Source organism: Orbicella faveolata, unplaced genomic scaffold, assembly GCF_042242905.1.
Source record: "Orbicella faveolata isolate gen_17 unplaced genomic scaffold, um_ofav_v1 contig_1, whole genome shotgun sequence".
Classification (NCBI taxonomy): domain Eukaryota; kingdom Metazoa; phylum Cnidaria; class Anthozoa; order Scleractinia; family Merulinidae; genus Orbicella; species Orbicella faveolata.
In genome coordinates this window covers 28,444,136-28,457,211 of record NW_028301536.1, presented here as the reverse complement: position 1 = coordinate 28,457,211, position 13,076 = coordinate 28,444,136, and the positions used below count along the sequence as shown (strand labels likewise).

The window sequence follows — 13,076 nt, the reverse complement described above, 5'->3', positions numbered from 1 at the left end:
TTGCTACATTTTTTCCGCCGCCAAGCCTTCGCGAAGCTCGCTACTTTTGTTTTGACCTTCAGAGAGAAAGGGTCATTTTAGATGAACAATTAAAAAGACGTGGAAGTGTTCCCCTGAGTGACAGTTAAGAAAACATTTGCATATTTTTCTGTTTTCCATCTTGCATGGTGGTTCAAAACAAATAAAAAAAGTATACCGTTATAGCTAAGTCCTGATAAACTTAACTATATATGACTGAATGATCTTTCGTTTCATCATTAAACAGCCTTGCCCTTTTTGCATGTGAAATGTTTGTTTTGTTACAAAAAATTCAGTGGGTAACTGGCAGAAGCCTGCCTCCATTTTGTTTTTCGTTTCTTGATGTCGAAGATGTCTTTTGTCGATGATGACGACACGTTGTCTTTATTTAAAGTAACGCATGAGAAGTTTATCAAAGTAAAATAAAGTAAGAAGTTTTCAGTCATTATAAACTTTATGAACCGCAAATGAAAGAGCCTGAGTCTCTGTTACCACGAACAGGAAAGCTCTCTGGGAGAGCGTGAAAAGTTCATCCAACGACAGTCATGGATACTACGGAAATGCTTCATAATTCAAAGCGACATTCAGTGGATCTCTCAGCAAAGCGAGTTTGTAACGGCCTACAGTCGAAAACTAAGCCTATAGATCTAAAAGGGCTTTCTACCGAGTCGCTTATTTTTGAAAATGTACTGAATCATACTATAAGCCCTGGGTATAAGTTATGACGATGTCCTTTACCCTGCTGATGTGGACGGTTTCTACAATCCTGTGAACAAAGACAGATTCGAAACTGGCGTTCTTTCAAAGAAAGTACATACTTTTATTTGAAACCTGAGTATCCCGCACTAAATAGAGAAGAATGTATACATAAAGTTCCTTCTTGACTCATTGCGCTATGATAGTTTGTTTACCCGGCTACGATTTTCCTACGAACTGATTCTCGCGGTCCGTTGCCGGGGATCCGGAGTTTGTAATTTGATAGTCATTGCATCCAGCAAAGACATCAATAGCTACTTGTTTGGCTGAATCTCAGTATCATGGCGGGCACAAAACAGATTTTACTTCAAGACGAACTCTCAATTGCTTGGTGTGTCGTGAACGAAGAACTTGGCCGAAACAGATGACCAGTGAGCGTGTGCGAGTTAGGGCGGTGAATGGTAAATGCGAGACTTTGTCATATCAGACTTTGTGTTTAATTTTTGGACAATGGCACACCGTTTATGGGCATTTTTTATTGTTTGCAGCTTGAAAGGCGCTATTGTTTCTAGAACAAAGAACCGACTCTCAGCCAATTTCCGAGCGCGAGATTCAAAATCTTCGCTGACGACCAGATGCTGACAATATCACCCTTCTCGTGGTGGGGTAGGGGAAATGTCGCTCAGTACAGCGACATTTTTCCGGGGTACGGAAGGGAAAATTTGTTACATGAAGCGCGGGCTGTAGAAGTTATTTCTTTCTTGTTGCAAACCGGCGAACGCCAACGTTCAGAAACGCACGCTTAAATTGCCAGGGTGTGTATTTTAAAATACAAATGAAAAAGCGAAAAATAAACTGCAAGTAAAACCCAGTCATCGGCAAAGAAAAGTGAAGAGAAGAAATAAGCCTTTTTTTCTGGTCTGTTTAATGCTCTGCAATAGGCCAGCCGCTAGTAAGCCAAACACGCTGCGTGGAAAGTAGCCTACTTGCAGCGACGAACTGCCGTAGTTTCCGCCACTATCAATTATGTTCGAAATATCAGTAAACTCTTGGGAGGGTTAAATTGTCATGATAAAATTATTGAATGTCTTTAAGTATAAGAAAACAAAAGCGCCTTTCGTGTTATTTAAAAACACAATTGCGCTATTAGTGCTGTTACTCCCCCAATTCAAACTAATCGATTTTTACTCTTTCCAAACATATTAAAGTTTATAATTAGTCAATCTAAGAAATGGTGACAGGATTCTTGGGGAATTTAGTTACCAAACACTTTCATTGCATTAGTTCCACTAAAGTATTCATAACTTGAACGCTTTCGTGGCTAGTTGTGTATTGTTTTATCGTCTTTGTCTCTTAATCGTCAACAAACCATTAATTGACAAAAACTTTACTTTCCATGTAGAAGCGCGTGCCGCTAACCATTGTCAGGTCTTGTGCACAACATGAATAAAGTTCTAATGAAGACCTCTATTCAGCTTGTTCTCCGAATTGGTTATTTAAAAAAGTTACCGGCGTATAACATGTTTTGAGTGCAGCTGAGCGTCTTTGAAATTCGCGCTTAGTTGACACCATTGTTTTCTTGTTGTCATGAATGGTCATTGAGTTCTAGTTATTCTAATGAGGTAAATGGTTATAGAGACGCGTGCTTGACAACAATCATTTCGCTATTGTCACTTGACAACAACCATTTCGCTCGTGTTTAGATCGTCGAAAAAAAAGTTTTCTAGGCAATGTTTTCCAAGTTTAAGATAGAGAAGGCGCCAAACGTCCTCTACAAACGCGGACCGAGGCATTTTGAGGTAGAGCAGTCTGCTATCTCTTTGCCACTCCTTGAGGCGTACGACCAGCATATTCGCCAACTGCAGGCTGAGGTTCAGCAGCTACGAGCCGAAAATAATGGCCAGGCGGTGGAATTGGCAGGGAGAAGAGCGGAGAATTTCCAGCTTCGCCAGGAACTTCAGCTTCTAAGACAGGAAGTTGACCAAAGTCGCCTTGCAGTTGACCCTGTAAAGAACACAGTAAAATTTAACGTCAGCCGCAAAAGCTATTGGGACGTGGACAGGGCTGCGCGGTCTTTGAAGAGAAAAAAAATCGGAGCCTTCCTCCGAAATGCTGTAGAGATTTTACCAGCAGAATTTAAACCAATCGAGGTACGTATCATTTCGAAAATTTATTGGTAATTACTCAGTGTTACATTCACCTGTCGCTGTTTATTCCTTTCACGCTATAACCAAAGATTCTTAGTGAGCGCGTCTGAAATAAAACTTTTTATGCAGGCGATACCACGTGAAGACAAAACAGCTTGGTTACTATTTTTTGCCAGAGTTTACTGCAATTATTTACCTCTGATTTAAAACTCAAATATATTTTCTTTGCTTTTAATTCGCTTTGCGGCAAATTGTTCTTATGAAGAAGCTACGTAGCCATATGATGAGATATGATGCCATCGCTGTACAAGCTGAAAGGGTGACGTATGTAGTGTGCCCACGGTATATCGATAACTTTCAGCGGGCTTTGAGCTGAAACCGCTGAAAAAAAGATGGCTGACAACATGGCGGCTAATTACACGCAGTTGCTGTTTCGTTGCTGTTGTTTACACGTTTATATTCCTAACATTTAATCCTCATTGCCGCATCTGTTTCCTTCTTGCCGACCCCAGAGTCATTTATTTTGCGATTTTTTGTTGATTAACGTAGTTTACCTGATTTTACTCGTGCAGACGAACGTAAGCGTAGTTATTAAGATGCTCTGTTTATTTTTTCACACAGGTTAAATTTTATGTTAGCGGCCGTGAACTTGTAATCCCACTATCTGACAACCAACATGACGGCGATGACGACGAGGGCTACGCTCACGAAGTCGTACAAAGGATCTTGGCGGCGAAGAATGAAGGACTTGTAAGTGACAAAGCCTTCCACGAACTCAGGATGGCGCTCCCTGAAAAAGTTAGAAGTCACGTCCCGCCACTGTCCGCAGTCAAACAGGAAAGGAAGTCCCAAAACAAGGAGATCCAAGTAATTCAAATCCCGGAGGTAAATTAATTATTAGAGAACACGACCACCGGCGGATTTACGAGCTTTTACTGTGAGCTTTGATGTGCTGTTTGACTAAGAAATACTTTCGCGTTTGCAAACGGAGATAGGTCGCAGGCAGAAGTACTTAATACGGATGCATTAACTTCTCACTTACCAAGCCTCGTGCCCTGCTTCCTCCATGATTGATGAATAGACCACGCTTTTGACAGTGCCAACTGGCATCGGTGTCAAATTACCAGGCTAGTTCAAAAGGGCGACTGGGTTAAAGGTCACTGAATAAAGCCCATTTTAGTATGATTATTTCAGTGATACCAACCCCGGGGATGCACGCGACTAGCGCGATCTAAAAAGTGAGACGTATGGAGCTTTCCGTTCAAATCGAGGTGGATTGAATGCTGAGCTTTTTTTTAAGGCAAATAATTTAATGAATACAAAAAAGGACCAGAAAAGAGAAATAGAAAAGTATCACACACTCGAGTTGGTCAATGCTTTCTTATATTTGGTGGCTCCTAAAGGAGCCGTTTGTTTAAGTGACTACCCAGCGGTAGGTCACTGTTGTTCACTTGGCGACTGATCTTGGCTTCGCCCAGGTTAGTCTCGTGCGCTCCTTGGGCTTCCGCTCGGCTTGCTTGTTCCGCTCACGGTAGAATGAGACCTTTAAAAGAGTTGAACCGAACACTACTTTCCGTACCACGTCTTTGCAAGCGACGGGGGCTCCATTCCCGCCTTGACAGCGCAAACACCCCGAATGATCAAAAAACACTTTTTTACGCTCTAAGAGAGCAATCTCGACAGGCTTGCCGGGCTGCAACCGACAAGTCGTAGAGGTTTTAAAAGTGTTTAGTGACCATCCGGCAGGCATTATGGCGTCAAGCTCGTGAATGGGCACAGAAAACTTCGTCGCTCGCAAGAGATTTGGCGCGGAAGGAAGTCCACCGAACAACTCTTTAAAGGTCTCGGCATCCATCGGCATGGTAACGGACGCACGTCTCACGATGCTGGTTGTTGGTGGTTTCTTCATGTTCAGCTTCTCTGCAACTAACACAGCCAAGGTCTGCAGCAAGCCTGGAGTTCCTTGGTGGCGTGTCCTAAAGACTTGTTTTAGGCGCTCGTTTGTATCGGCTTCATCCACCCAGCTATCGTTCTTCTTTCCATAGCCACGCCAGCGAACAAGATACTGAACACGACCGTGAGCGTCCGTGCGCTTATCGAGCACTTTCGACACTTCATAAAACTTACTCATTTTCCTTAGCTCTTCTCTCAATCAGGGATTGTCTAAAGTGATTATGGCTTGCGTTTACGAGGCTATTTATGCAAGTATCATTGATAAAATTTATGAGCTTTTCAACTGCAGAACAATACCCCAAATTAGTGAATGGCCCGCCTTCGTTTATATTTGAGCGGCGTCGCGTGGGCAGAAACAAATCGGCGACAAACATGAGCGCGCGCGAGGTAGGGAGTCGTCACGAAAAAAGGAATAAGGAATAAAAAAACAACGGTTTGCCCAAGCAATTCCAAACAAGTCACACTATTTTTTTTTTCGCTCACCTAATGCGACAATAAAGATTTTTGTTTGAGAATTTTTGGCTAACCGGAGAATAAAATTACTGAAACGGAAAAAGGTGCGAAAATCGCACCTTTTGTCTTGTCTTCAACAACGATATTTACTTGCTTCAATAGGCCAAAAAACAAAAATCGAGCGTTGTGTCTTCACTGTATTTTTTTTCTTTTCTCTTCTGAGTTTTGAGTTTCTGAGTTTTCTGAGACCAAAAAAGAAAAATCGAGCGGTGATGATAAAGATTTTTGTTTCAGAATTTTTGGCCAACCGGAGAAAAAAATCACTGAAACGGAAAAAGGTGCGAAATCGCACGTTTTGTTTTGCCTTCAACAACGATGTTTACTTGCTTCAATAGACCAGAAAACAAAAATCAAGCGGTGTGTCTTCACTGTATTGTTTTTTTCTTTTCTGAGTTTTTTTTAGCAGTCGAGCAATCAATGAGCGAACAGCGAAATCATTTAAACGTGGAAAGGTGCAAAAGGTAAACTTTTCTTCTTGCCGATCGACAACAGTTCTGTTTTCGTTTATGGTTTTCGTAGATCCATGCGCAATTGGTTAAATAACTATTAAGCCATGCACGAAGTAAATTTAAAGAGAAACCGTTCTCATCGCTTCCAGCTACTGACCGCCGCTTGCTTGCTAAAACACGGATAATACAAGCTATATTCTAAGTATCAATTATTTTAATTAACGACTTAAATAAAAGTAAAGTTCAGTTAGGCTGAGCTAGTAAGGCCGAAACATGCGCGCGCGGTATTACAAAAGTTTAGTCAAAGCTGTTGACGTGCTCTTGAAATTTACTGACCCACCCCCGAATGGTTTGTCTTTGTTTTCCCAAGTAGGTTACCCTTAGGGAAAATATGTCATCAGTGACAATTTGCCGACTAAATCCGATATGACCCGAGTATAATTTCGTGAAACCGGACGAAAAATCCCTAAGGAACAGACAACAAAAGGCTCATTGTCTTAAAAAAATTAAACATAAACAATAGGCAAAGCTTGATATGGAGACGGTGAGAAGAGCGTTTTTTTGCGAACCCGAGACATTTTGAGATTTTAAACCTCGAGTCTGAGACTACAAAGTATTTCAAACACGAGCGCGAGATGATCAGACTCAGCTCTCAGACGTTCAGACAAATAAACAAATCGAGACTTTTTTAGCCTTGCAACACAAAAATAACCGCTAATAAAACGAGACTGCGAGACCTTTGAAATTTCGACGGACATTTTGCGAGACCCACGGATTTTTAAGGACCATTCACTACCCCCTAGTATAAATACGGTTATTATTCGTTAAACACAGCACAGTATTTACTTAGATGATTATTATTAGCATTTGCATGTATCCTATGTGTAGAACAGAAAAAGATGTTAGCCTTTGTTAAATAAAAAATAAAACTAAATAAAGCTAAAGAGCTATTCACTGATTGAATAACCTATGCACAATGCAGTAGCTCAAAATATGTTCATTTTGTGCAAAGTTATGTAAAAAGGAATTTGCTTTTCACAGGGTCTATGTGAATTCATAATTGTTGTTATGACTTCAAAGACAAGGTTGTTTCTGCGTGAGCAATCAAAGAGAAAAGAAAGTGTCACATTAATTGGCAACAGCTGAGTGAGAATTTGCATTTTATGGACCTGTGTTTTGTTTTTCTTTAAGAGGTCCAGCCAGAACTAGAGATATTTTGATACTAGTGTGCTTAAGAGTTTTCAACTAACCGATCATATGGAGGCAAAACTTTATAAACTGTATCTGAAATTAATTGCTATCTATTTGTAGAAATCTATTGGCAGAAATCTAGTTTCATTCGAGAATGTTTTGTAAGTTGACCGGTAACAACCGCAGCTGGAAGTCAAACCGTTATGTCAGTCACTGATCTTACCAATAAAGGCATGTCACATTCATCAAATAATCAGGATTGTGTTTTGAAAGCTTAACACGTACTGTTTAGAAACGAGGTGGGACAAGCAACACCAGAGGAACAATCCGACGCCAAGAAGATCAGTTTAGTCGTCATAAGATTATCTCAACGGCAAAAAGTACTCAAACAGAATTCAACTGCTTTTCAAGAGTCTGTTGCTGTTGGGCTCTTATATCTGGTGGAGATCAGGATTTCGATTACAAATAAGAAAAAGAAACAAAGTTTAACGTTTGTTTGAGACAAGAGGTGGTGAAAAACATTTACACATTCATTTTGCTCCGAGATTTTGTACAATTACAGTTCTTATACAAATTCGGTCAGGCTAGAATTTTTCTGCACCCTTATTCCACTTCCCTTCAAGCTGGGATTTTGTTTCGGTTTTAAACCAGGGCATAAATATCTTGAATTTAGCGGGTGAAAATTCTGGATCGGGTAAGGATCGCATTGTTAGACAGTGCTATCTTCTGCTTCTGCTTCATTTGGCATTAAAGTAATCCGGTTGCATAGTCTGCCACAAGTTTATTTTGTAACAAATCAGCTGTATTTTTGTCAGTTTTAAAGTGAACTAGTTGTTTGAGGTAACAAAATCTTTCCCATCGCTAAACCTTTTTAAACAATAAAAAAATACGTTTTTAATTCATCATTTTGGCTAGAGGATTATATTACAATTCCAAGAAATAAAATTATCTGCAATTGCCAACTTGCTAAACAGGCCAGGTAGCTTGGTGTCTTCCCCAAAACCGAACAAACAACGAGACCGGCAAACGGCAGGGTGTGAAAAGTAAAAAGTGACCTGATCGCTCATGGCTAGAGCATCATGGAGATCAGTCTTGGAGTGTACACGTCAGCAGTGCACCACGGCTGAGAAATACATAGATATCGGCCGCTTTATTGTTCCTCATGAATTTTTAAACCTAAAAAAAAAAATTAAACCTCCAATGGGAAAGATTTTGTTATCTCAAACAACTAGTTCACTTTAAAACTGACAAAAATATAGTCGCTTTGTTAGAATATGTACTTTGACACAGGTTATAAAAGGAAGATAATTTGTTTCGAACGATTATTACTTACATTTGTTTGTTTCGTCGCTTTCAAATCGGATCCTTTGTCAAAAACTGAACGAGACTGGTGGTAATGACAAATGGTCCTCTCAACTGGTTACTCTCCAGTTAGTAACATGAGACATATTCATCTGATTCAAACATACTTTCCAGGTAAATTATTCCTCAGTAGAGCTCTCAGATATTTGTTTTGACTTCAACACTAAATTTGGTTCCACGTGAGCAATAAAAAAGAAAAGGAGGTGTTGCAATGATTGACAGCTAGCTGGAGTAAGCTGAAATTTGCATATTAAATTATCTGTTTTGCTTTTCTTGTAGAAATTAATCCAAAACTTTAATAAACAACTTGAAAACGGTAAGTTCCAGGCTTTTCTTACTCGACTTCCTTGCTATTAGTATGGAGGCAAAACTTCATTTTTTTTATTTTCCTTTTAAACAACAAAGATCTACCTTCATGCAATTTGAAATTGTGTTGTTGGTCAGTTATGACGTTTCGAGCCCGATTATACCGCTCTCATTTTAACGAAACAATGATTTCAGTCAGCTTCTTGGTGGGCAACCCCTTTGAGGAATAGAGTTAATGAATACTATTTCAACGCCTTGACCAACTCTAGCTTTACTGAATTGAAAATGATTACCTCGACGTCCAAATCTAGAAACGCGGAATGAAGTTGCAAGAGTTAAGCTGAAATCACGCGTCATATTTCAGACCAAATTGTACTCCACTTAGTTCAATTACCATCATGATTTATAACACTAAGTACCACGCCTTTAAAATATGTCATAAGCCGCCATATATCCGATAACAAATTCTCGGCCTTTTTTATCTTTAGAAATGTTCGGGCCAATTAAATATCGCACACGTCTCTCAAAGTCATACAATGATAATTATGTTGGTGTTAACAATGCGCCATTTTTCAATCAATAGTTTACCAGGTTCTGTAAGGGCAACTGAATAAGAGAGCGAATGTTCACTAAGCCCGATTCTCTCTCTTACGTTAACGAATTTATTTTTCCATTTCCAAGTTATTATGAGAGTCTGAGACCAGGTAGTAGATGTTTTTTTTTTTCTTTTTTCTCTTAAGAGTTGTTGACCGTTACATGAATTCACACCAAAGGTCCATAAGTAAGATATATGACCTAATGCAATTTAGAAGACAGTGCTGGGTTTAGTCACATATGTGCCTTTGTGAGTTTCGCAAAATTTTTTCAAATTATGATCTCTTCAGTGACACAAATACGAAGGCATATCATTTCTTGACATGTTGTGTTCAGCTATCATATGTTTTCAGCTTCCAAGAAGGCCACCGGGTCACACAGGCCTTTTTCCATTTTTTCTTTTCTTTTCTCTTTTGTTTTTTTCTTGTTTTGTTTTGGTGTTTGCTAATTCGTTTGTGTGTTCTCAATGGGATAAAAACGTACCAGGAATACTTTTCTAAAAACCTTTTGCATCTTTTATATTTCGTGATTGAGAGTTACATGTAAATGTCCCAGATGGATCTTTTCATGATTTCGCCCAACCGTCCTGTCATATTTTCCGGCCCCTATTCCTCTCAGAATGAGAGAGAAGAATGTAAAGCTTTTTACATGTTCTGGATATTGTTTTCTTACCAGTATTTTACCAATGCATTTTTCACCCTCGTAAAGGCAGAGACCACAGGGGTAGATGGCTGTGTTACTGTATCGCTGCAAATTCGACGGTTTTTCCCTCTATAGAAGGATTGAATTAAGTCCCACAGTGAGCTATTCTGGTGGTTTAGCGAGCAAAGTACAGTAATAAAGATGCGACGAACGCATCACGGACTTCGAGCATGATCGCAAAGGCAAAACTGTGAGACAAATAAAACACGTATCGGGTACGGTTCCATTTCATGTTATGTTTCCTGGCGTGCGATGATAAGTCGTGTAGAAGATTAAAAGACCTCCTGGATAGAATTTTTTAGAGGGTAAAGCTCCTCATGACTTATTCAAATTTTAGTTAACTTTCTTATTATTTCCCACAATCAAGTATTTTATTGTTTATGATAGCAGCTATTACATCGAATTACTTCAATGTGACAAAGTATTTTCGATAAACACCATATACCCAGACTAGTATTGTGGAATTACAGTTCTCATTTAGTTTATTTCTTATATAGTCCAAGCCTCGTCTAGTTCCGAACTCCCCAACCTTTATCCAGGACGGTAATCAATAGGGGAATCTCAGGGACTGGACTATTTCTACAGATAGCATTATCTTTGTATATCGAACAGGCTTTTTAAAAGGAAGTTATGTCGCTGTAGTTAGTTAGTGTAAATGCAGTGCAACTCTGCTTTAACAAACTAAGCTCACTCTGTTCTTAAAATTTGTGGTTCGTTACTGTTCACGATGTACGTTACCATTGCCTTTACTGGTAAAATGGCCGCAATCTTTATGTTGCACTGTACTTGAAGCAATATCTAAAGGTGAATATTAATTACGATTACGTATAAGCAAATCTGTCGCTGCAATACGGAAGACAAATCAATTGTCAGGGAACTGTCCTAGTCACAGCCAAAGTAATTTATTTACCAATTATTCTACTGGTTAAATCCGGGTTGAACTAAGAATTCAGATTACAACTAGAACAGAAGAAAATCACGGCTCTAACAAGATCTAAACATACGTACAGATGAACGCTCAGTTTTGTGTAGATGTTTAAGAAGCACAGCTGGTACGATAATTATTGTTAGCAATGATTATGAACTTACAAGGGTCATGTCCAGATGGATTAGGCATCAGTAAAACTGTTTTAAAAAACTGTTTCGCGATTTCCTTTCGATGTCTATTCAAGCTTACAGCCGAACAGGGAATACTTTAAGATAGCCATACATGAGCCAATTTTCTTTCCGTAAAGCCTAATATGTTTACATTTCTTAAAAAGAAAGAGCATATGGAGTTCTTTAGTTTTGCTACAAAATATGCAAATTAGAATCTGTCTTTGTAAATAAAGTCGTTGATAGAGAGTCGTCTATGATACTGCATTTTAGACGGAAACTCTCTCAGTTTTGTTTCGTGAGGACATAAAAAACCTACAAAGTTCGTTCCGTGTTCCCCAATATCTCGGCACATAGTATAACCAGGTAAGGTAGGAGTGGAGAACCTTGTCATACACCACACCTTTGGTCAGATTGCCAACGGTGGTTATGAATTGAACTACTGATATTCATATAAAACAGCTTAATCCAAAGAGGTCTCAAAATTACTATGCCTGCAGTTGAAAAGTATGCTAGAATTTAACAACACCACCAACAACAACCGAAATACTAAAATCGTATTGAGGGCTAATTATCTTTTGAATGTTATTTTCTTTGTTATATTTGGTTTGATCAAATAATAAATTATTGGATCAAAACATCCCTTAATTAGTACATTAGAATGCTTGTTTACAGAAGCGAAGTTATAACGCATAAAAATCACCTTACAGGTTAAACACAAAGCAAGCTATTTGATTCACAGATTAAGGGAGTAACTAGTAGGAGTGTTACAATGATCACCAAAGTCTCTGTAGCCACAGTCATCGTAACGCCCAAACTGAGCGTCACCAGCCTCAGTGACACCAATTCCATGATCTGCTCTCTTGCATGAATCACCTCCTCCACCAATCATCATCACGGATCCGTCACCACACCAGAATGACAGGTAACGTCTACTCTGAAGATTGCTGCTGCAGTGCATCTGACTGAAACCCACTGTGGATGAGTAGCTGCCACCATAGCTGGAGATGTAACAGGATCCGCGACATGCGTTGCTGTTCCATGTCTTGCCGTACCTGAAGTTGCCGTAACTTGTTATAAAGCTTCTGAAGGTTTTCCCGCCAGTACAGCTGCTGGTGTATAACAAGGCTGTGTTAGAGCTGTCATCACTCCGGGTTATTTTGATGTAGTTGCCAGAATGCCGGTGATATCATGTCGTAGTTATTTGATGGACTGGTAACGCTGCCGTATGAAGATGTGCGGTCATACCACCAGCTGCCGCTAGACTGCATCCAGTTTGCACTGTCAGCATTTGAGAAACGTGAGATGAGAGTCCAACCACCACCGTTAGAGGTCATGTGACAGTAAACCTTATAGGATGAAAGTTGACAAAAAGAAAAAAAAGAACGTTACATTAATACACTCCGTGTTCGGAAGGTTACTGGCACGTTTATAGTATTCAGTCCACTCTAAATGAAGGAAAATCTAGCGTTGGAAGTAGAACTGTTAATGAACGGGTTACTAAAGTATTGGGCAAGTTTAACTTAAAGCAAAATATCGTAGTTTGCCAGTGGCGAGTACATCAAAAATACGGCAACTTCAGGCACGGCACGACATGCGTTGCTGTTCCATGTCGTGCCGTGCCTGAAGTTGCCGTAACTTGTTATAAAGCTTCTGAAGGTTCTTCCGCCAGTACAGCTGCTGGTGTATAACAAGGCTGTGTTAGAGCTGTCATCACTCCGGGTTATTTTGATGTAGTTGCCAGTGACAAGCCAGAATGCCGGTGATATCATGTCGTAGTTATTTGATGGACTGGTAACGCTGCCGTATGAAGATGTGCGGTCATACCACCAGCTGCCGCTAGACTGCATCCAGTTTTTACTGTCAGCATTTGAGAAACGTGAGCAGGGCTCGAAATTAACTTTTTCGTTCGGGAGCCAGCTGGCGAGTAACGGAAAAATTTTGGTCGCCAGATCGTAAATTTTGGTCGCCAACTTATTTTATAAATAACTTACACAAGAACACGATTTTATAAGTTACTTTGCATGCAAGAAAAGTCACAATTGAAGAA

The 13,076-nt window shown here is 39.7% G+C and overlaps 1 pseudogene; it reads right to left on the bottom strand.

The window, feature by feature from the left end:
- Positions 1-11,753: 11,753 nt before the first annotated feature.
- LOC149118666 (uncharacterized) lies at positions 11,754-12,381 on the bottom strand (annotated as a pseudogene).
- Positions 12,382-13,076: the final 695 nt, after the last annotated feature.